Source organism: Diabrotica virgifera, chromosome 10, assembly GCF_917563875.1.
Source record: "Diabrotica virgifera virgifera chromosome 10, PGI_DIABVI_V3a".
NCBI classification, from domain to species: Eukaryota; Metazoa; Arthropoda; class Insecta; order Coleoptera; family Chrysomelidae; genus Diabrotica; species Diabrotica virgifera.
Window position 1 is genome coordinate 93,043,503 of NC_065452.1, and position 22,911 is coordinate 93,066,413.

The window sequence follows — 22,911 nt, forward strand, 5'->3', positions numbered from 1 at the left end:
TCAAAAACACAAGTAAAAAATATTATTATTCAAGTTCAAACCTTCTTCTATCAGGTCCCGATAAGAATTTTTGCCATGTTTTATTTTAAAATATATTTTTTAAATTGTTAATGAGGAAGGTTCCTTATGGGAAAACGGCCAATCGGGCTGCATTAACAACTAAAAATCAATGTTTTAAAATAAAATAAGTCCAAAATACTTATCAAGAACCGATAGAATAAGGTCTGAACTTGAATTTAGTTACTTCGTAATTTCAAAAATGATATTTTTTACTTATGTTTTTGAGCCTTGAAAATCGTCACCTCTCGTACTTTTTTCAGTTTTAAATTGTTTATAACTCGAAAACGACCAACTTAAGAGAAAAAATACAAAAAGGCTTTTTTGGTTCGAATGATCAAAAAATCTAAAATAATATCTGCCCGGACCGAGTTTGTTTTTTAAATTTATAAAAAAAATTATTTTTTAATTATTAATTAATTATAGTCAGGACAAAAATATAAGGGGTACCCCTTGTTTCTTATAATTTTTAACATAATAAATTACATATAAAATAATTTTTATCCATTAAACATATCCTCTTATTATCAATTGTTTATACTACCCTATGTAAAACAAGAGCAAAAATAGATTTTTAAATAAAAAAAATGAAAATTACCGACTTTGAATACATAGTTTTTCTACATTATACAACACAATACTGTATAGTACATTGTTTGAGTTTGATAAATCACTTTGCGACCATGCCATTGCCAACTTTTTCCGTACACTTTTCTCTAAAAAAAAAGCATTTATTTGTTCCTGATATCAACTGAACAACATACAGAAGCCTGTTTGGAATTTCAGTTTTCATTTAATGAATTTAATTATTTTAACAAACAAACGTTTCATTGCATATTTTTATAGCAGGTTTGGTTGTTTTTTTGGATGATTTTCCTAAAAAAACATGTAGTATGTTGAAATAGTATTTTTGGTTTTTAACAATATTTTTCTTGAAAACCCACGATTATTGTCTTGTGATTGCTGCTATAATTTTCGCTGTCATTTGACAATAGGCTTAGAAGATATCCCTTTCTCTCCATCTCTTTATCAAAAAGAGATTAAAAATTCATTCACGTGACGTATAGACAAAAAAGGGAAAATGTTATTAAAATTGTAATATACACCGTCATAAACTGTCATAAAACGACGCTAACTAATACTGCCAATAAAGTCATGATAGAAGGAAGTTTTTCAAATCAGTTTGACTTCAATAGAGGATTAAAACAATGAGACTCCCTGTCAACCGGCTTCTTCAATTTAGTATTAGAAAAGATAATAAGAGGAACCAATATCCCGACAAGCGGCACGATTCTGAACGAAAGACAACAGTGCATAGGTTTTGCAGATGACTTGGTATTTTTGACATGTTCCAGAATAGAACTTCGAAAAATGTTCAAAAAATTTGAAAAAGGAGCTAGAAACTATGGTCTGATTATAGACGTACTATAAGGAAATGAGAGGAGAAAATGCAGAAGAAAATATATGGCTCCCTCTAAGGGCAAATTGCAGAGAGTATAAATTTGAAAAGGGAACAGAGTTTGAGTACCTTGAAGTAACAGTTGCAAATAGAGAAGTTGAAAAGAGAGAAATAGATAAATGGTTGATGAAAGGTAGTAAGGCTACTAAGGCTAGTAAAAATCAAGAAAGAACCAAGTATACGGAAATCAGAGGGGAAAATGCAGAAAAAAATTAATGGATCACTCTAAAGACGAATGACGGAAAACATAAATTTAAAAAGGTAACAGAATTTGAGTAACAGTTGCAGCTGGTGGAGGCGAAGAGATGGAAATAGATACGCGGTTGTTGAGAGGTATCAAAGTAGGAGAATCCTTTAACGCACTGTTGAAGGTAAAAAACGTGTCCAGAGCAGCCAAGATTCGAACCTATGAAACGATAGTGAGTCCAACGGTGTTGTATGCATATGAAACTTGGACAATGAATCAGAAAGAAGAAAAAAAGCTAGAGATTTGGGGGAGGAAAAGCTTGAGGAAAGCCTTTGGTCGTGTAAAGAAGGCTAACGGGGAATGACGCAGAAGACCAAACCAGGAACTAAGTGAGATTTATATGAGACCTAAAATAACACATAATATCAGGGCGCAGAGTGTCAGATGGTTGGGATAAGTTTCAAGAATGCCACAAGAAAGAAAAATCCTAAGAGTTCTGCAAGTAGGGAAACCAGGGAAGAAAAGACAAAGGAGACTACAAAGGAAGTGGTTTAATGCCGTCCGGACTGATGTAGAAGAAATGGGAAAAAGGGACTGGAGAGAACAAGTGAAGGATCGGAAAAAGTGGAAGAATATAGTCAATACTCTCGAAGCCAAGAGCCTCTAAAACCTGTAGTGCTGTTATATAGTTACAATATAGAACGAGTCCTATGGGTTCCTATTGCATTTGTTTTAGATTCTTAAAAAAAAACATAAAATACGGGGTTTATAGCATTTAAAAAACATCTTCATTCAGTGTATCAAATGTTAAAGTATGTACAACATTTCCATAAAAACATCAAAATAAGTACGTCCATTGGCTTGACCAAGTATTTTGTTTTTATGCAGATTCATTTCTGGCATAAACAACTAAAAAATAAGCCATTTGCTTGATCTATTTACGTATTTTTTCTTAAAATAAGCCAAAGATACATCGCCCGCTACTCCCCGGCTAGTCCGGTGCTGATTCCTGACTTTTCCACCTCACTGATAAAATCTTTACCAAAGATTCTCAAGATCAGAAATCAGTCTTGACTGGAGTTTTGATTCGCGCAGTCCGGGTCTCAGTGAGGACATGTTTTAGTGGGCTTGTAGTTTTTTGTGGATCCAGCTTTAATTTCATAGAGAATTTAAGCACACTTAGGAAACACACTCATTTTTTAAAATTTAATATCCTTAAGGAGGTAACGTATCAAACTTCAAAAATATTCAAACGACTTTGAAAATACTTCGGCTTGCAGAAACTTGTGTAGTGGTGTTTTCAAGATAGCAGTGTATTTCAGATTACTTTGTGATAAAATTTACCCCAAAGCGTATTTAATGTTTTGTTTATTAAAAGGTCATTATTGGTAAAAGTGAAGACAAGAAATTTTAGATTTAAAATTTAAACAATATACTGTGCAATTTTACTAATCAATTTACAATTAATTCTCTTTTGCAATATATTAACATTTATAGATATAAAATTTTTAGCAAAATAAGTATACCGATTCTTCATTTTCAGTTTACAAAGCCAAAACCAAAATTAAAAAAAAATCATATATTTTAAACTATTTTTTAATTTCTTTAGTTTAAAGAATCAATAATGCAACTTGCTGTTTACAAAGAAACCAAAATTTTTGAAAAAAAAATCATATATTTCTAAAGTCTTTAATTTATTTAATTTAAATAATCGGTAATGCAACTTTTTGTATACTTAAGATATATTATTTAAACTACCAATATATTTTGTATAAATATATTTGCATTGTCTATTTTCTTCATCAAGAGTCTGACTTCATTTATATTCACCTGAGATATTCTCAGAAATAAGTGGCTTATCGTGATGTTAATCCATTTTAGTCTTAATGATAATAAAATCACTCATTCTAAATGAACACAAAATAATCTTTCAGTTTTTTTGTAATGCTGTTCATTATTTGAACAATTTGAAAATAAAATGACCTTTTTGGAACTTATTGCAAATATATATGCATCTATAAGGTTCGTATTGGTCGTACAAAAATATTACACTGACATTTAAAGATGATTAAAAGACTTTAAATCCATATCTACCAAATTTATCTTATTTTGGGATATATTATGTATTATAACTGTGCCCTGAAACTAAATCCTTAAAATAATCTGTTAGAAACGCTCCCACATCTTATTGAATCTATCCGCCAAAAAAAGTCTATCTATCACTTACTACATCTTATCTTAATTGTTTCTTTGTCAATCATGTTCCATTAACTCATGAATGTGTCGCTCCCAATCATTTCCACTTTTCTCTATCTTACGCCAATATAATCTTGTTTGCCTACCACTGCTCGTATGCCATCTACTAATCTCTTTTGAGGTCTTCCCATGCTACCTGTCGTCCTCTTTGGTCTCCATTCTAGGATTCTCCCTGTCCACATGTTATCATCATATCTGGCTACCCTGATCTTCGGTCTACGTCTTATGTCGGTGTTTTTGATCTTGTCTCGCAGTCATATTCCAAATATGATTCTTTCCATTGCTATTTAAAAAGTTTTTAGTTTTTTAGCAGATTTTATGGTAAGGGTTACTGTCTCCAAGCAGTAGATCCAAACTGGTAGTATTTTTCTTTAAGTTCTATCTTCTATCGAAGGTTGGAAATCATGGCTATGCGGACCCTGTTGACTGCCGCTCTAAATAGTTCTGCACTACTACATTCGAACCATTCCCTTAAGTTCTTATACCAGGATATTCTTCATCTTCCCATATTTTGCTTTCCTCGGATTTTGCCTTGCATAATAAGTTGTGATAATGAGTATTTTTGCCCTCTCATCACATGTCCTAAGTACTCAAGTTTTTGTTTTCATAGGTTTATACACTTTTTTCTTTAAGCCTATAGGAGTGGAGATGTTTTTCAAGTTTCTCGTACTTTCGTCCAGCTTTATTTGCATGGAGGCATTTTCATATATGTTTTTAATTACATGATTGCATCTTGAACCTATACGTGCGTTTTCTAAAGATTCAAGCACAGTCCATAATTCGATGGAGTCGAATGCTTTTTGAAAATCCACAATGCCATATTAATTGGAACGATACACTCGGTACATTTTTCTATTAGTGTTCTACTAGTGTATAGTCATTTATACAGATGTGATATTTGTCGGCCAAGGTAGCAGGTAGCACTTCTCTACTTCTTCTTACCGGCCTACTGCAGTTATTTCTCATTGTGTTACGCCCATTATTCGTAGATCACTTCTTTCTGCAATTATTCTAGCTTCCATATCTTTGGCATAACCTTTTTCACACAACATCACAGAAACACTTTTCACATATTGTAGTTTCCTTGTTTCCTACCATTATATATATTTCTTATCGGTAAAAAATCTGTCTTACTGCTTTACTTATTTTAACGGTGTGCTTATTTGTATGTCACATTATTATCAATATTTTTTCATTTTTACTCTACGGTTTAGTTATGTTGGTAAAACATGTCCTGAAAACTTTCCAGTAACGTCTCTATTTTGAATTCTCTTACGTTAAAATAATTCTGTTACCTTGTGGTGGGTCTATCTTTGTGGTGTCTAGTGTGTCTTTGTAAGAAGGATATAGTTTTTTTATTTTCCTTTGTGCAATTTGAATTTTTTTTACAAACCATGCATAAAATTAAGAGTTTTATACAAAAGTAAATACTCCCTAAATGTATAAAATAATTTAAAAATTTGTTATATACACATTATTTACAAAATTTATACTATCTAAACCGTTTCGTGTGAAAAATTAGAATTACTGTCTCGATACAGGACTATTTCATATAAATTTATTTTGACATTTATAAGAAATTAATGGATCTGATTTGTAAATGTTGATCGTTCGAATATTTAAAATTTTCTAGTGGTATCCTAGCAATTCATCACATAAAATTTTAAGATAAATTATTTTTAAATCAATCTCTGTCCCTAGCCATTTATATTTATTATCTTTTATTAAATTGATTATTTATGTGCACTGAAAAAAATTAGATTGATTAGACTATTGAATAATTTCTTAACATTTTCTGTAAAAAATATCATCCCTTAACGGTTTTCAAAATATAATCCCTTGACGGGAGTACAGCAGTTAAAGCCAATTACGATAGGGATTTTCAAGGGGTTTAATAATTTTTTTGTGTTATCCTCTCATCTTACAGCAAACTTACACTTCAGATATTTCTTCTTCTTCAGCAAACATACACTTCACTCTTTTTGTTATGTTTCTTATTTTTGTTTTCTTTAGTCTTTTCTGCTTTTTTAACGAAAAGCTACACCTAGGATTGTAGGATTGTTCGTTTCATTATTAGGCCAGTAAATAAAATAGGTGAAAAAATTTAATACAGATTTTTTAAGCGATTAGGGATAGTTGGTGACAAATCCATGAAGACCTACAGCTGTAGCTGTAAGTTTTTTTAAATCATAAAAAATGTGAAAAATAATTTTTTGCCTATAAAACGTATCTTATACATTTTAGAGAAAAATAGTTCAAGTAAAATTTGTATAACTTAAAAAGTTCTTTAATTTTGCTAGTTTCTAAATTAAAATAAATAAATAAATGACGGAGATAATTGCAAAAACCCTTGTTTTTGCAGTAATTTATAAATATTAGTAGCTTTTGTTTTTTGCAAAACGACATATAATTTCTCAAAATTATGGTAGTGAGTTATTAAAGTGTGACAACAGATCAACAAAATCTGTGGTTAACAGATCAACCAAATAGTTTATGAGTTCTTCAATTTGTTAACCCAGAGAGCGGTTATTTAAATAACTTGTACTTGCCCAAACAGTCATTCTAGAGTAGAGGTATTTTGTGAACCATAACCGTATTTTAAAAAACAAGAATAAAAAACCGCTAAACACCGTAAAAATGAGTGGCGTATATAATATTCCAGCTATAAAAGAAAATAAAATTCTAGTTTTATTTTGAAAGATTTTTTCCATAATATTTGCTAAATTTTAAGTAAAACGCACCACAAAAGAGTAACTTTGATACAGTTTGCATTTTGAGGCTCTTTTGTGCGCGTTTTACTTCAAATTTAGCAAATATTATGAAAAAAATCTTTCAAAATAAAACTAGAATATTATTTTCAATCAAAATGAAAATACATTTTTGCGCCACGTAATACTCATATCAGCTCTTTTGTAGCTGGAATATTATATGCGCCACTCATTTTTACGGTGTTTAGCGGTTTTTTATTCTTGTATCAGGAGTTTTTCAAGTTTTTTATAAATTAAATGTATGAAGTTGAATGTAATGTTTCTAGGTTACACGTTAAGCGTTATAAATGGTGGCCTTTGTCGCATTATCTCTCAAATCCCAAATGATCTAGTAGTTACGACACCAGACTTGTGATAAGACAATCCGAGTTCATATCCCAGCCATCCTAATAATTATGGCCGGCAAATGAACTCGGGTTGCACGATCAATCTTAGCGTCGTAACCATTACAACTACATAAACCATTTCAGCGATAATGGTTAAATGGATTATACTTTTGGAGCTCGATTACTTCTGAACGGCTTAACCGATTTTGATCACTAAACATGAGTTTGAAACATATTGACAAGCAGTATCTGATGCATTCAAGGTCAAGTATAATAATTGAAGGTATTACAGGAATTATTTAACTTGAAAAACCGTTTTCCCCATAAGAAATAAATTTGATCATACTCTTATGAAGCCTATAATGTAAAAAGTCGAATTTTCCCAGATATGGAAAGTGGGTTAGATGCGTCTAGAGTCCTCCTACAAACGCTCAGTTATTGGCGTAATTTGTAGGTTGAAATTTTGAGTAATTGTCAAAAAACCAAAATTTTCAAAGTTTGGTTTTTCAGTTTTTCGGCTATAATGAGCCGTGTATATGTCTGATCCTAACCGCTTAGGCACCTTTGAAAGCTTAACTCAACGCTATTGTCTTGGTGTATCTTCGGTTTTCCTGTCTCTCCTTGAACCTAAGATATATACGCCCAAAAATATGCCATTTTGTATCTACCAAGCCCTATAGCTGGCTTATGGGTGGTCAAAAGTCACAAACTAGACCGGTTCTGAATCGGCCGTGACCCCCTCTTGAAACAGAAAAAAAATTCAGATCGGTGTAACTTTTCCACATACATACATATCCACAAACATTTTCCCCTTTTTAATTAAAAATTGAGTCATACTTCTAAGCTCGGTAACTTTTGAATGATGTAACCGATTTCCGAAATTAGACATGCGTTGGAAAGGTAATGATCAGTACTATCAGAAGCTGTAAAGGCCGGACTTATATTATTTAAATTTTTGGTAGTTTTGGGGACGAGAACGAAAAACAGACCCTAAATGCGAAGGGCCGTAAAATCCACGCTCTTGGACCAAAATGGAGAGTTGACATATGGATGGACGAGTCTCTTCCTAAACTTTAAGATGGGATTTGGTCCGATTTTCAATTCAGTCAGATTTTGAAAATCGAAAATTTCTTGTATATATAGTGTCGCATATAAGGGTATTGTGCGCCACTGACGAGAACTGACGTTCTCTGGTAATTCAACATTTTATTAAATTTGCTATTAAAAACAATTTAAAAAGAGCTGACTTTTCAGTTTAAACACATTAATAATAACTTCATAATAAGGTAAAAAAGCACACTTCCCAGAAAAAAAAACAGAACCTTCTATGACCAATAGGAAAAAGATAGCATTTCTAATTTTTATGATCCAACTTATAGATATCATTAAAGTGATGGTACTCGTAAAATTCAGCCACGAAAATTGGAGGGGACAACTCTCCGCTACAATATCTCAGCTTGTTTTTTGTTATTGGTCATAGAAGATTTTGTATTTTTTTGGGAAGTTTGTTTTTCCACTAGCTTCTCATTGAGCCTACTTACAAGAACGTGACGTAAAAAATACCAAAGTTATTATAAATGTTTTTGAGCTAAAAAGTCAGCGCCCTTTTTGCAAATGGCTTTTTAGTAAAAAAATTTATAAAAGGTTGAAGTATTTTTTACTAGGCCCTTAAAATGAGGCCTCAAGAAATGAATTTTGATTTCCAAAATATCTCTAAAAGAGTCTCTTTGGGCTCTTATCGAGTCTCTTTGGGCAAGTAAAGTTTTTTAAGTAATTGCACGTCGCGACAAACAAATTGAATAATATAAAATATTATTTGGTCAATTTGTTTGAAATTTAGCACACTTTAATAACTGATTAAATGCGACAATTTAGGGTGCTTATGTTTCATGTCAAAAAACAAAGTCATTAACATTTATAAATTACTTTAAAAATAAGGGTTTTTGCAATTACCTCGGTCAACTGTTTATGAATTTTAATTTGGAAACTCCCAAAATTAAAGAACTTTTATGACCTACAACATTTATTTAAACCGTTTTTCTCTAAAATGTGTAAGAAACGTTTTATAAGTAAAAATATTTTGTTCACTTTTTATTATTGTTTATTAAAAAACAAAGCAAAGTCAGGTGAACGTCTTCGCGTATTTTTCATCAGCTACCCCTCGTATACCTTTTAGAACCTTTAAATACCTGTAAAAAGATTATTTCAGCTTTTTTCGTCCTGGACTGGGATATACATATTATTTACTGACTCATATATCAAGCTGTCTATCAAAGATAACAAACAAAGTAGGTCGAAAAGCTGTGATATCTTAATTATTTCGAGAAAAGAATTTTAAGTTTTTAAAAGCCTCTTCACAAAAAACAACAATCAATGGATGTTTCATCTATTAAGCGTTGATTTACCAATCCAAAAGAAATAATATACAGCAGTTGTTCGGCAACATTTTGGCACCTGCCGTAAACGTGCCAACCTAATACATAAAAACTTGCTTACTAGCTATCAGTTTGATATTTCTAAAATTGAGGCGATTTAAGAAAAGTTGGCGTCCGGGAGTTTATTAAATATATTTAATAAACTCATAAATAATTTTACAACCGCCGTCACAGGTTGGCGCTAAATTTATATCAGAAAACGTGATCCGGATGCTGTAGCGATCTAAAACTGAAAATTATATTGATAAGATTTGCTTATGTTACGAAAGCATTTATTCTAGTTTTCAATTTAATGAATTTAATTTTAATTTTCTATTAAATCTACAAAGTATATATAAAAATATGAAAATTATCAAAATGCGAAAATACAGCCAAATCTACTACTCTTTAAGAGTAGTAGATGAACAGACACAGAAAACTCGTAATACGAAACATAAGATCAATATCTATTGAAATATACATAAAACAATAGCCACGAACGTAAAAATTTTGATCGAAATGAATTATTATAAATAAAAAGAAAACAAGAAAGGGATGTAGAAATGCATTAAGCATTATGGTTTAAAATTGCAATCACGTTTTGCAATGGTTGGAAATGGTAAACTCTTTTTAAATTCTTTTGATAGAATAACTGTCTCTCTTGTTTACGTATTATTATTGTAAGTTCATTTTTTTCTGACTTTGTTATTGCAAAAAGAATTTATTTGGGAAAAACAAATTGATTAACTTTTGAACTAATTGATGAATTTTTAATTCTCTGAAATTTTAAAGATATTTTTAACACTATAAGACCCAACAATCCATGCAATATGAAGGTTGTAGTTTGATTTTTACAAAGGTTATTAACATTGATTGAAAATTAAGAATCCTTAGGTGTTTACAGTTTTATAAGCAACAAATGAGTAAATCAACAATAAAAAATCGCCATCTTAAAGCTTTAAACGTGTTTTATCAAATAATTACCGGGGTTTTGTTTATAAACAATGAGAAATTTAAAAATAATCATTTGAAAGATTAAAAGTTCAACTTTAGATAAACAAAAATTAATACAATTTTTTTTAAATTAGTCTTTAAATGAGCCATCGTTATTAGGTCTGGATCCCGCGTACCAAAAAAAGTTAATTAATAGCAAGCTGAAAATTTGTTAATAGCTTAATGGTGTCTAGTCAAACAAATTTTGATGTACGGGAATACTGGAACAGAGGAAGTTTTAATAGTGGAACAGGTTACAAGTTTCGAACGTCAGACTACGAAAACGTCCCATGTATTTTGTCGGACAGAACTTCCAATTGATTTGTTACCCTTTCATTAAACTCTCATGCAAAAATCGGACTGTTATTTACCACCAACAAAATTCCTGTTATTTTACATGTTTTACATGTCGGACTTATTAACGTGGCCAACGTGTTATGTGTCGGACAAACATTTTTTCATATATTATGTAAACTTTACTATTGAATAAACTTAAAAACAACCTGCTAGTTTTCACAATCATAAACTTGTCAGGATGACACGTTCCACAATTAAATTTACGTTCCACAATTAAACTTCCCCTGTTCCAGTGTGCCCATACATCAAAGTTTGCCAGACTAGACACCGTTAAGCTATTAAAAAATTTTCAGCTTGCTATTAATCAACTTTTTTTGGTACGCGGGATCCAGGCCTATATAGATAAAAGCTTTTATCTCTAACGTTATGCATAAACCAAATTAGAGAGACAGGAAATTACATCATTTAATGATCAAGAGATTTATGTTAAATATTGTAAAATAAGTCTATAAAAGTACTGTTGTTTTAAGTGATTAAGAATATACAGTATGTCCCTGTAAGTTGTATCCATATGGAAAATTTTTTATTGTTAAGTTTACGAAAAAAAGTTATTCTTCATAAAAAGCTCTGCATGGTCCAAAATCTAAGATTTAACCATCAAACATCAAATTTTTTGAATATTATACGAGGTATGTCAAAAAGTTTGAATTTCACTCAAGAGTAAAGTAGCTTTATTTTTCACAATATTGAAAATTGTTATTAGGAAAAGTTGTTTGGAAATAAAAACTATGTTCTAGTATGCAATTACTTACTTACTTACTTACTCCGTGGCGTTACAACCCTTCGTGGGTTTTAGCCGACTCGACAACATGCTTCCACTGTTTTCTGTCTGGAGCAACCTCCATCCAATTCTCCACGCCCATAGTGCTTAGGTCTCCTGCTATATTATCTCGCCACCGGAGTCGAGGGCGTCCGCGTGGTCTCCTTCCAGTTGGGACTTCCTCCCACACTAGTCTTACTGTTCTTTGGTCAGAATGTCTTCTAAGGTGTCCTGCCCATTGGAGTCTTCTGGACTTTATTTCTTTTATGATGTTGGCGTCTAGGTAAAGTTCTTCGAGCTCTTTGTTAGTTCTTATCCTATATTGTCCTGATGCTTCATCCAGCACAGGACCAAAGATCTTCCTTAGGATTTTTCTTTCCCAAACACATAGGCTGTCTTCGTTTGTCTTTGTTATCGTCCAAGTTTCGCTTCCATACATCACAACGGGTCGTATGATTGTTTTATAGACCTGTATCTTCTTACGTCTTGTTAGTTGTTTCGATTTTATAAGGTTTTGGAGGGCAAAAAGACATCTGTTGCCGGCCTGAATCCTGTTATTTATTTCTTGTGATCCGTTATTGTCTTCAGTAATTGTTGTTCCAAGATACTTGAATTCTCTAACGCGCTCAAAATTAAAGTCATCGATGGTGATGTTCTGACCGATTTTGTCTCTGCTTTGGTTATTGCTGCTCATATACATATATTTCGTCTTGTTTCCGTTGATTTGGAGCCCCATCTTCTCTGCTTCCTTCTCGAACCTCACGAAAGTCTCCTTCATCCTTAATCGTGTGTTTCCTATTAGATCGATATCGTCTGCAAATGCCAGTAGTAAGTTTGGTCCTTCTCGATGAAATACTGTATTCGGTTTTCGATTCTTGCACTTCTGATTATGTGCTCCAGAGCTAAGTTGAAGAGTTGTGGTGAAAGTGCATCTCCCTGTTTTAGTCCATTGTTTATTTCAAATGTCTCCGAGTATTGTTGTCCAACTCTTACCTTACATCGTAACCGTTCCATACACATCCGTATCAACCTGACTAGTTTTTTTGAAAAGCCAAGTTCCTGCATCGCTGTCCACAGTCTTGCCCTGCATACTCTATCAAATGCTTGTTTAAAATCTATGAACATCTGATGAAGCTCACGATCAAACTCCCAGCATTTTTCCATTATCTGTTTTATTGTGAATATCTGGTCAGTAGTAGAGCGGCCCGGTCTAAATCCGCATTGATAATCTCCAACGATTTCTTCTGTGTATGTTTTGGTTCTTTCTAGCAGGATGTTTGCAAGGATTTTGTAGGTGGTGTTTAGGAGTGTTATTCCCCGTATTGCTAGTATGCAATTACATCCTTTTAGTTGCAAATCTTTTTTTTTTTTTGAAAAACTATGGATAACTAACATTATTTTCAGTCATATCAATTCAAATAACTCTTTTATTATTAACTTTACGAAAAAAAGTGATTCCTAATAAAAAGTGCTTCATGGTCTAAAACCTAAAATACAACCATAATTTTATTAATTTTATACGAGGTATGTCAAAAAATATGAATTTCGCCCAAGAGTAAAATACGTTTATTTTTCACAATATCGAAAATTTTTATTATGAAAAGTTATTTAGAATTAAGGACTATGTTTCAGAATCTAATTTTATCCTTCTAATTGAAATATTCTGAACTATAAAGGTACTTTACTTTTGATCTAAATTTATATTTTTTGACATACCTCGTATAAAATTGATAGAATTTGAATAAAATGGTTGTATTTTAGGTTTTAGACCATCCAGAACTTTTTATTAAGAATCACTTTTTTTCGTAAAATTAATAATAAAAGAGTTGTCAGAATTGAAATAACTGATAATAATGTTAGTTATCCATAATTTTTCAAAAATTTTTGTTTCAATTAGAAGAATATAATTGCTTATTAGAATATAGTTTTTAATTCCAAACCACTTTTCATAATAGCAATTTTCAATGTATTGTGAAAAATAAAGCTACTTTACTCTTGAGTGAAATTCAAACTTTTTGACATACCTCGTATAACATTCATAAAATTGGATATCTGATGGTTGAATCTTGAGTTTTGGACAATACAAAACTTTTTATAAAGAATAACATTTTTTCGTAAAGTTAATAATAAAAAAATTTTCCTTATGGATACAACTTACAGGGACATACTGTACATATATAACTCGACGCATTAACATATTTAGAAATTTAATTAATTTTTTTCATTCAGAATTTTGATATTTTTTCATTTCAAAAATTGAATTTATAAAAGTCGGTTATATCTTTATCGGTTTATTTATATATATATATATATATATATATATATATATATATATATATATATATATATATATATATATATATATATATAAATATATATATATATATATAAATATATATATATATATATATATATATATATATATATATATTAATGTGATATTCAAAGATCGGTGTGCTCAAAGCACTTGATTAGATAATTAACTAATTAATTAAATTTAATTTTAATGATGCACTTATGATTTAATCACACTATTTAATGCTCTAATCTCAGGGTTTTATATTCTCGTGCTTCAATATCTCCTTTGCTTTACATATGATAAATAAGGTCAAAGATTAACGGAATAAAACACATATATGGTACAAAAGCATCTATTGAAATAAATTCACCCTCAAAATATCCTCTAAAAATAATATCTCCTATTCTGATTATTGAAATAACCCTACCACTATCTAAAGTACTTATTGAAATTTGCGTTATGAATAATTCTACAAAAAAAATAAAACTGTCTCTCGGATGATGAGTTGTCCAAATTCTTGTCTCTGGTCGCCTACAATTTACTCTTAGCAGCCCCCTATGTAGTCAGCAATCTCGCAACAAATTATTGCAAGCCTATTGTCATTAATGACCCCCTACAGATGCACGTATCTTTCAAAAAACAATGCTAGCCTTTTCTCCTCTCGATAAACTGAATCTATTTCTCGTTCCGGCATGCAACGGTGACTCTTGGAATATAAGTAGAACAATATAACTTACAATGCTTTACGTGATGAGCTTCCGTCAGGACACTTATTTCAACAAACTCACAACTATTCACTTATCTGCCTTACTACTTCAGGAGACTCTTAGAGATCACCACTAGTCGACTTAACGATCATTTTACAACTGACTCTTCTTCCACCCTCTAACATTTCGCTAAACTCCCATTCTTCATACCTAGCCCCTCCTTTTTCCTTCTTCACCAATCCGAGTTCCTCAATTTTATCCCCATCTACCTTTCAGATAACAAACACCAATTTTCCCTACCATTAGAAATTTCCTAAAACTAATTACATGCCAATCGGTTTTTTTTTTCCTTTCTTAATATCTAAACAAAGATTACATTCATTTAAATTTCTAAATACAATTATTCCCTCGCCGCAAAAGTCCATTTGGGAAACCCGGTCTCATTGTCCAAACACATAACTACTTTCTTATCATACTAACTGTACAAAGAAAATACTTAATCCCTATTTAAATTTTGTTTACCTACGGCCATCCAAAGATAATTGACTTTCATTTCTTCGAAATGAATTTTGGTATATTTTTATTATATGTTTTAACTTTTCTAAAATATTAAGATCGAAACCATATTAATTCAAATTTTACATATCTTAACAATATATATATATATATATATATATATATATATATATATATATATATATATATATATATATATATATATATATATATATATATATATATATCGTTAATATCTCTGGTTCTAATCAACTAAAATTGATGTATTGTTTTAATTTTGGGTACTTCGTGGCAAAAATTATAAAAATGCATTTAGTTAATATGCGAATTATTTATTTAACCCAGTAATTTGCTTAAACAATTTAAAATAAATATTTATTTTGCAAAATTCTACTTTTTTCTTATTATTATTAGTGGAAAAGGCTATGAAATGAAAAGCAACTGAAATATTTGTATATTTTAGTCATAAAACAACATATTTACAAAAATAATTAATTTTATTTGAAAGTCTATGTTTATTATTTTAACAATTACTTTTTCTGAGAAACATTACAAACATCAAGGTTCCGACACTGCTTTGTTGTGGCATGTCTAATGTGAGTATTCTGTTTATATGTGATTAAGCCACAATTATGTAGTAATTTGCTTTTGGAAAATTGCTTTTTAAGTAAATATTGTTCGAAGTTTCGATTTCCACTCCGGAAATCGTTCTCAAAAGACATTATTCACAGATAAGACACATTATGATGTGGAACAAAAAGATACATACAGTCCTAAATTTTCACTTTTCTATCACCAACCGTTATTTTTTAATAGCCATCTGAACATGACCTCTTCTATATAAATAAAAATTAATGTTAACCTCGTATGTATGTATGTATGTACCTTATAGACTCGCAAACTGTGCATTGTATCGTATAATGATCTTAATGAAAGTTGTTGTACATGAACCCTGGAAGGTTTCTGAGTTGGTACGATCAACCTTAAGTGAAAAGGGGGCTTGCCCCGCCCCCATAATTATTTTTTATTTTTTGGCCAAACTGTTCTTTTTTAATTTTAATGATGTAGAACAAAAAGATACATACAGTCCTAAATTTTCACTTTTCTATCACCAACTGTTATTTTTTAATAGCCATCTAAACATTACCTCTTCTATATAATGTTTGTATGGATGTATGTTTGTATGTACTATAATTTTATCGTATGATGATTAAATAGAGGCGCCGCCGCCTCCTCCGCCGTGATTATCGAGATTCGACGAAATTAATGAATTCAATGGAAGGTAATAGCAATATAGTTGTTTATGTATAGAGAATAGTAGTGGCGTTTATAATATTGTCATTTTACCTTCTTAGTGTAACTCTCAAATAAAATTATCAATTTGCTGGGCCACAATCACCAAGGAGAAATTCAAATGAGAGGCTAGCTTTATCCCGCGTATTCCGAGGATTTCAACAGATTTGCCATTTGATTTCAAGTATCTACAATTTCCCGTGCCCTTGGCTTTTGCCACTATGATGAACAAATCACAAGTTTGTTGGAACTTAAATGTGTCTATGTTACGGGCATGGAAAATTAATCGAGCGTCGGAAAACCGCTATCGTTGTAAATTTGCACACCGCAAATAAAACATTACTTATGAGAAATAACTAAATTAAATCTGTTTTATTACATCCTATTTTTAATATCATTAATTTTTTTTATTCCTTTTAATTTTTATTTATTGAACTTTGACAGAATTTTATATATTTCTAAGGCGGTACGAAGTTCGCCGAGTCAGCTAGTTATAAATAAAAATTATGAAATAATTGGTATGTATAATTAACATATGAAAATGAGAGACATATTGTACTTCAATTCTTTCAGAGAGGACCGTCAACATCTTATGTACGTTTCACCCTCATTAGGGGTCATCGGAGTGGTATATAATATAATACTAGATTATAGTCTCTAATTCATCGTTCATTTGTTTTGCAAGTATATACATATTATGTATTAGAAACCATGAATAAAGAGTTACCAGGATCTGGTTCCGATAGAACTTTTTTAACATATAACAATTTATGTAGTTAATTTTACTATTTTCATTTATAAATATACAAAATTTATAACAATTAATTTTTTTAAAATATATTTGTAATGTTTTGAGTTAATAAAAGTAATACTTTTAAAAATAATAAGCATAATTCGAGAAAAAGTAACACGTATAGATTTGATTTTTACATAAAAAATTTCATTTATTTAACTATAATACATAAATATTTAAGTTACTTATCATTTATTTCTTAACCTTTTCTACTACTACTAATAATAAGAGAAAAGTAAAATTTTGCAAAATAATGATTTATTTAAAATTTTTTAAACTAATTACTCGGATAAATATTGTTGGAGATATTGAGATTTTTATAAATTTTAATTTATGAATTCAGTTTTTGAAATGAAAAATGACATTTCGAATAAAAAAATGAACTTCCTACATGTTGATGCCTCTGAGCTATTTTAAGCTTAAAATCACAGTATTTTTGTAAACCTATTTTACAATGTACATAATATAACGTAAATTTTTTAATATTTAATGATTTAATTAGATAGAATAAGCCTCAATTTGATGATTTCAGAATTCATGTAGACCAAATAGTTTACGCATAATATCGTTATAGATAAAAGCTTTTTGGGACAAACAATTATTTCAATTTTGCAATAACTGGAAGTAAAACTTCTTGAAATTTGTATAGATGAATATTGATATTGTCCCCATCCTCATGCAAAATTAAAGTTTTTTGTGCATTTTTAGAAAAGTTATTACTTAATAATTTTCAAAAATCGACTTTAGAAGCTATTTTTGCAATAAGGCAACAAATTAACAAAAATAATTTTACAAACTCTCATTTTAAATGATTTTCTACGCCTTTTCAATAAAATTGTTTCACTTTTCCATATAATTTAGCTATCTTTTGCATATTTTGTTTATTACATAGTGTTATCACCTATCATCAATTTATCAAACGCACCTGTATCAAAGAGTGTCACGAAAAATACTTTATATTTGCTTATTTCTCTGGTCTACGAACAGTTGTAAGGTTTAACCAACTCAGAAAAACATGATTACGGGCAACCATCGCACATTTTTATAGGTTTTCTGTAATAATTTTCGAGATTAATTTAAACTGTCAGGAACGCGGAATTTCGATGTCATGTCTTTTCAAAAAAACCGATCTTAGGCTTTTTGCCAAATTCTAACTGATGATAGTACACAATCAATATAACTGTAAGTGTCAAATCATTAAAAATATAATGACTAATAAACTCTGCATAAAAATAGTTTTGACTGGGAGTTGTAGAAGACACCAAATAAAATATTTTACGTTTCTTTTAACGAGCCATGTACATATTTGTTTCTTGTAATATTTTTATAGAATCCGCCTGAATAAATATTGAGCCGTCCAGTAAATTTGACGAAGAGGGACAAAAATAACATAATTAATTCAGTGAGATTTTTTATGTGCATACCACAGACTATTTCAGACTCACAAAAATAGCTTGAGCTGCTTCCATCATAAATAAGCCTTAAATTACCTAAAGGAAACGACAATGTATTACACAACATAAAGGAAAAACTAAAAATAAAGATCCCATTTAGCTTAAGTTATAGACATGTAAGTAAACACAAAACAATTTTAAAAATAAATTAAAAGAAACAGTTACTTTAAAATGAGAAATGTGGATTCATAGATGGATGCTGAAGATACCTTGGACAGCAAGAAAAACTAATGAGGAAGTACGAAGGAGGGTGAACAAGATAGAAAACTACTAAATACTATTAAATACCAGAAAATGTCTTATTTCGGGACATATAGTGAGGAGAAATCTATATAGAATATAGTCTAGTCGCAACATAGGGGGTCCCGTGGGCACTTTTAGGTCGCCGCGATTTGATGGTGGTATTATAGGTTTTTTGAGTCGCTGAATCCAATGGAAGTGGCCTGGAAGCCTAAATCTGGTGCGTTTAATTGTTATTAACAAATTATGGTAAAATTAGGTATTTTTCAGGAATTATTAGAAGCCGTGTAAATAAATTGATAGTGTTAAGGTCTTCTCTGGTGTATTTTTGGTCGCTGACTCGAATGCGACTAGTTGCGATTACTCAAAATATGTTCTAATTTTGTTAATAACAAAATAATTGTTTATTCGCCGAAAAGCTCGAAATGCGGCATCTACAGCAAGTTTGTAGTCTTTTTCATAGTATTTTTATACGCTAAATCGATTGTCACTAGTCGTGATAGCTGAAAGCACGTTCCGACTTTGTTATTAATAAATTATTGCAAAAATTACGGTTTATAGTACGTTCGCTCACGATTTTTGCTCTCGATTTTAAAAAACCACTTGGATTGACATGAAATTGGGTCTATCGCTAATAGATTAACGACACACGTACATTTTTGTGCTCCTAGTAATTTTCTAGATTACGCTGTAAATAATAATAATTTCGCAAAGAAATTTTGCATACCAGTTCCATATACCAATAGTCATTAATGGTTGTAAAAAATTTTGTGTAAAAAAAGTGCAATTACAGTGAACATAAACAACTGTGAGTACCATTTCACAATTTATTAATAATAAAACAAACTATACTAATTACATACCAGTAAAACACCCGATCATGCCTTCTACCTCAGTTTGTTCTAACTGCTCCAAAAACATAGCAACAGCTGACCGTAAACTTTAGTGCGATGGTTGTAAGCGACAAATACATATCACATGCACGGATCTTTCTTCCGACGATCGCGTTACTCGACAGAAAATTCGTGGGATAAGTATCCTATGTAATTCTTGCAGCTCAAATATCTCTAATTTTTCGGAAATAAAAGATCTTTTGCTGGATTTTAAAATGGAAATTCGTACGAAAATTAATGATTTTGAAAGTAAAATAACTGAGTTAAATAATAAGCTCAGCCAAATTGATTTGTTTAAGTCTACCGAATTCACGGATAATATTGCAAACGAAGCTGTAGATCGCATGACACGTGCGAAGAATATTCTAATCAGAGGCGTTCCAGAATCTTCCTCTGGGGATGCACAACGCAGAAAAGATGACGACGCAAATAAGATTAACCTTGTCTTGGAAACTGTTGGCTGTCAGGAAAAGCAAATCACTTTCTACAGAGTCTGCAAAGCGAACCAACGCTTTCCCCGAATGATAAAGGTAGTAATGAGTTCGGAATACCACGTTAAAGATATTTTGAGAAATAAAGCAAAACTTTTGGAAAACAAAGCCACGGAAAAATTCTCAATAATTGACGGTAAGACGCCCATCCAACAAACACGCTTAAAAGAGCTCCGAAATGAACTAGAAATTCGCAAAAATAACGGTGAACATGACTTAACAATTAAATACATTAATGGCACTCCCAGAATCACGAAATTTCGTTCATAATTTTTCTACCGATAGATTTAATGATTGGCTATTTCTATATACGAATTTAGATTCACTTTCCGCAAAATTTGATGAATTTGTATGCACAGTGCAACTTCTTCAGCCACACATTATTTGTATTGCTGAATCCTGGCTTAAACCCTCAATTCCTGATTCTTCTGTTAACATCAATGGATATACAATTTATCGTAAAGACAGAGAAAATCGTGTCGGTGGTGGTGTATGCATTTATTTATCTAATATTATTACCACAACTTTCAAAATTAACATTAACCCATTAGATATTCCTGGAATAGATGCTATTCACGTGTCTATTACTAAAAATCCATTTTGCCTTAATTTAGTCTGTATATACCGTCCACCTCTTACAGTACTTGCACACGATAATATTATGTTTACTAAACTTGAAGAACTATCATCTCTCGATAATCTCATTATTACTGGAGATTTTAATTTTCCGGAGATCACCTGGCCAATAACTTCGTTATCTGACACCGAAAACTCTCATAATTTATTTAAAAGTTTTGTAGTAAATTCGAACCTAATACAGCTCATTACAGAACCTACCAGATTTAGAACTAATAACCAACCATCTACTTTAGATCTGGTGCTTATTAACGACGAACAGCTGATTTCATCTCTCGAAATCAGCTCTCCTATAGGAAAGTCAGATCATGCAGTTATAACGGCTCACATTAGGGATGGGAAAAACCTACCGGTTTAAACCTAAAACCGGTTTTTTTACTTCGCAATAACCGGTTTTTCCGGTTGTTTTTTTGTCCCGGTTATAATCGGTTTTTTAAAGTAAAAACCGGTTATTAGGTTTTTACGGTGATTAGGATTAGGTTAGGTATTATTTCGGATCCCAATCATAATTATTATTCTCAAGTAATTATTCCAAACATAATCATAATTCAAATTTTATTTTATTTTATAAAATACAGAAGCAAACTGAAAGTGCAATCTCACATTAGCCAGAAAGAATTATTAAGTTTTATTATAATATTTCCTTGAAAAGGTATTTGTAATCATAATATTTACATAAGAAGTGATCTGGTTGGATTAGACGCAAACATCATCTATTTTTCACACTTAACTCTTGACATTGAAAGTGGGTGAATGACTTTTTCTGATTACCAAAAATAATGCTCTGACTATGAATATCGAATTACTGATTACGAATACGAATCTCCAAGAATTTCGCTACGTTTTCAAAACGATACACTCATACAGGAAGTATTAAATGAGTTAAAATGTATTTACCTATTCTACAAATATAGGTACAAACGTGTTAAAAGTAATACATGTTCTTTCGATAGTACTAATTTTGATCATATTGATATCTAGTCGAATGGAGTATCGCAAACTAAAGTGTATTGTAAATGTAACTTTGTAACCTATTGGATTAAAAAAACCGAAAACCGGTTTTTCCAAAAACCGGTTTGTTTGGCCGGTTATAACCGCCAGGTTAAACCGTAAGCAAAAAAAACCGGTATAACCGAAAACCGGTGTTTTGTCAAAAACCGCCATCCCTAGCTCACATCCAATTCAATCAAATTCTACCCCGCAAAAATAATATTGTAACATACACCACAACAGATTTTTCTGAAGTCGACGCTGAATTCTCTCAAATCAACTGGAATTTGTTTTTTGCTGACTTAAACGACCCTTCATCAATGTGGACTGCATTTCTCGATACCGTCCACAATATAATTTCTAAAAATACTACCATCCGTAAGACTTATAAAAACAATCTTAAACCGTGGATTAATCAAACGGCAACAGAAAAAATTAATCACAAACGACATCTCTGGCGGAAATTTAAACAGACCGGGCTTTACAGCGATTTTCAAAACCACCGCAGATTTTCAAATAACTTACAAACATTTCTAAAAACTTTAAGACGTAATTTTGAAACAAGTGTTATTGAAAGCGGTAACATTAAAAAAGTTTACAAATATATAAGATCCTCATTGACATCTAAAGTGTCCATACCTTTACTACAAAAACCTAATCAGACTTTATGCTCTTCTGACACAGATTCTTCCGAAACCCTCTCCTTAGCATTTTCACAGGTTTTTACTAAAGAATCGAATGATGGCAATCTACCTCCTATTAGGTGTAACCGTGTCGGCGCATCCTTAGAGCAAGTCGAGTTTACAGTGGATCATGTCAAACAACATTTAATGAAACTTCGCACAGTCGCTTCACCTGGTTTAGATGGTTTAACACCAAAAATGTTAAAAAGATGCGCAAACACGCTTGCAATACCTTTAACGTTAATTATGCAGACTTCTTTTACCCATAATTCCTTACCCCCTAGTTGGAAATTGGCATCCGTCACCCCTATTTTTAAAAAAGGCAACAAACTCGATCCC

General features: G+C 31.1%; 1 protein-coding gene across 7 annotated transcripts in view; it reads left to right on the plus strand.

Annotated features, from left to right (window-relative positions):
* Nucleotides 1–22,911, plus strand: part of LOC126893461 (filamin-A) — a 510,728-nt gene that overhangs the window by 397,422 nt on the left and 90,395 nt on the right. The window contains exon 1 of one of the 7 annotated variants that reach the window (XM_050663675.1): nt 2,752–2,926. The exons of 5 other annotated variants lie outside the window; for them this stretch is intronic. The gene's annotated coding sequence lies outside the window, so the exon portion shown is untranslated. Of the gene's footprint in view, nt 1–2,751; nt 2,927–22,911 lie in introns of those variants that run through there. One more of the 7 variants, XM_050663677.1, reaches the window with a different exon arrangement.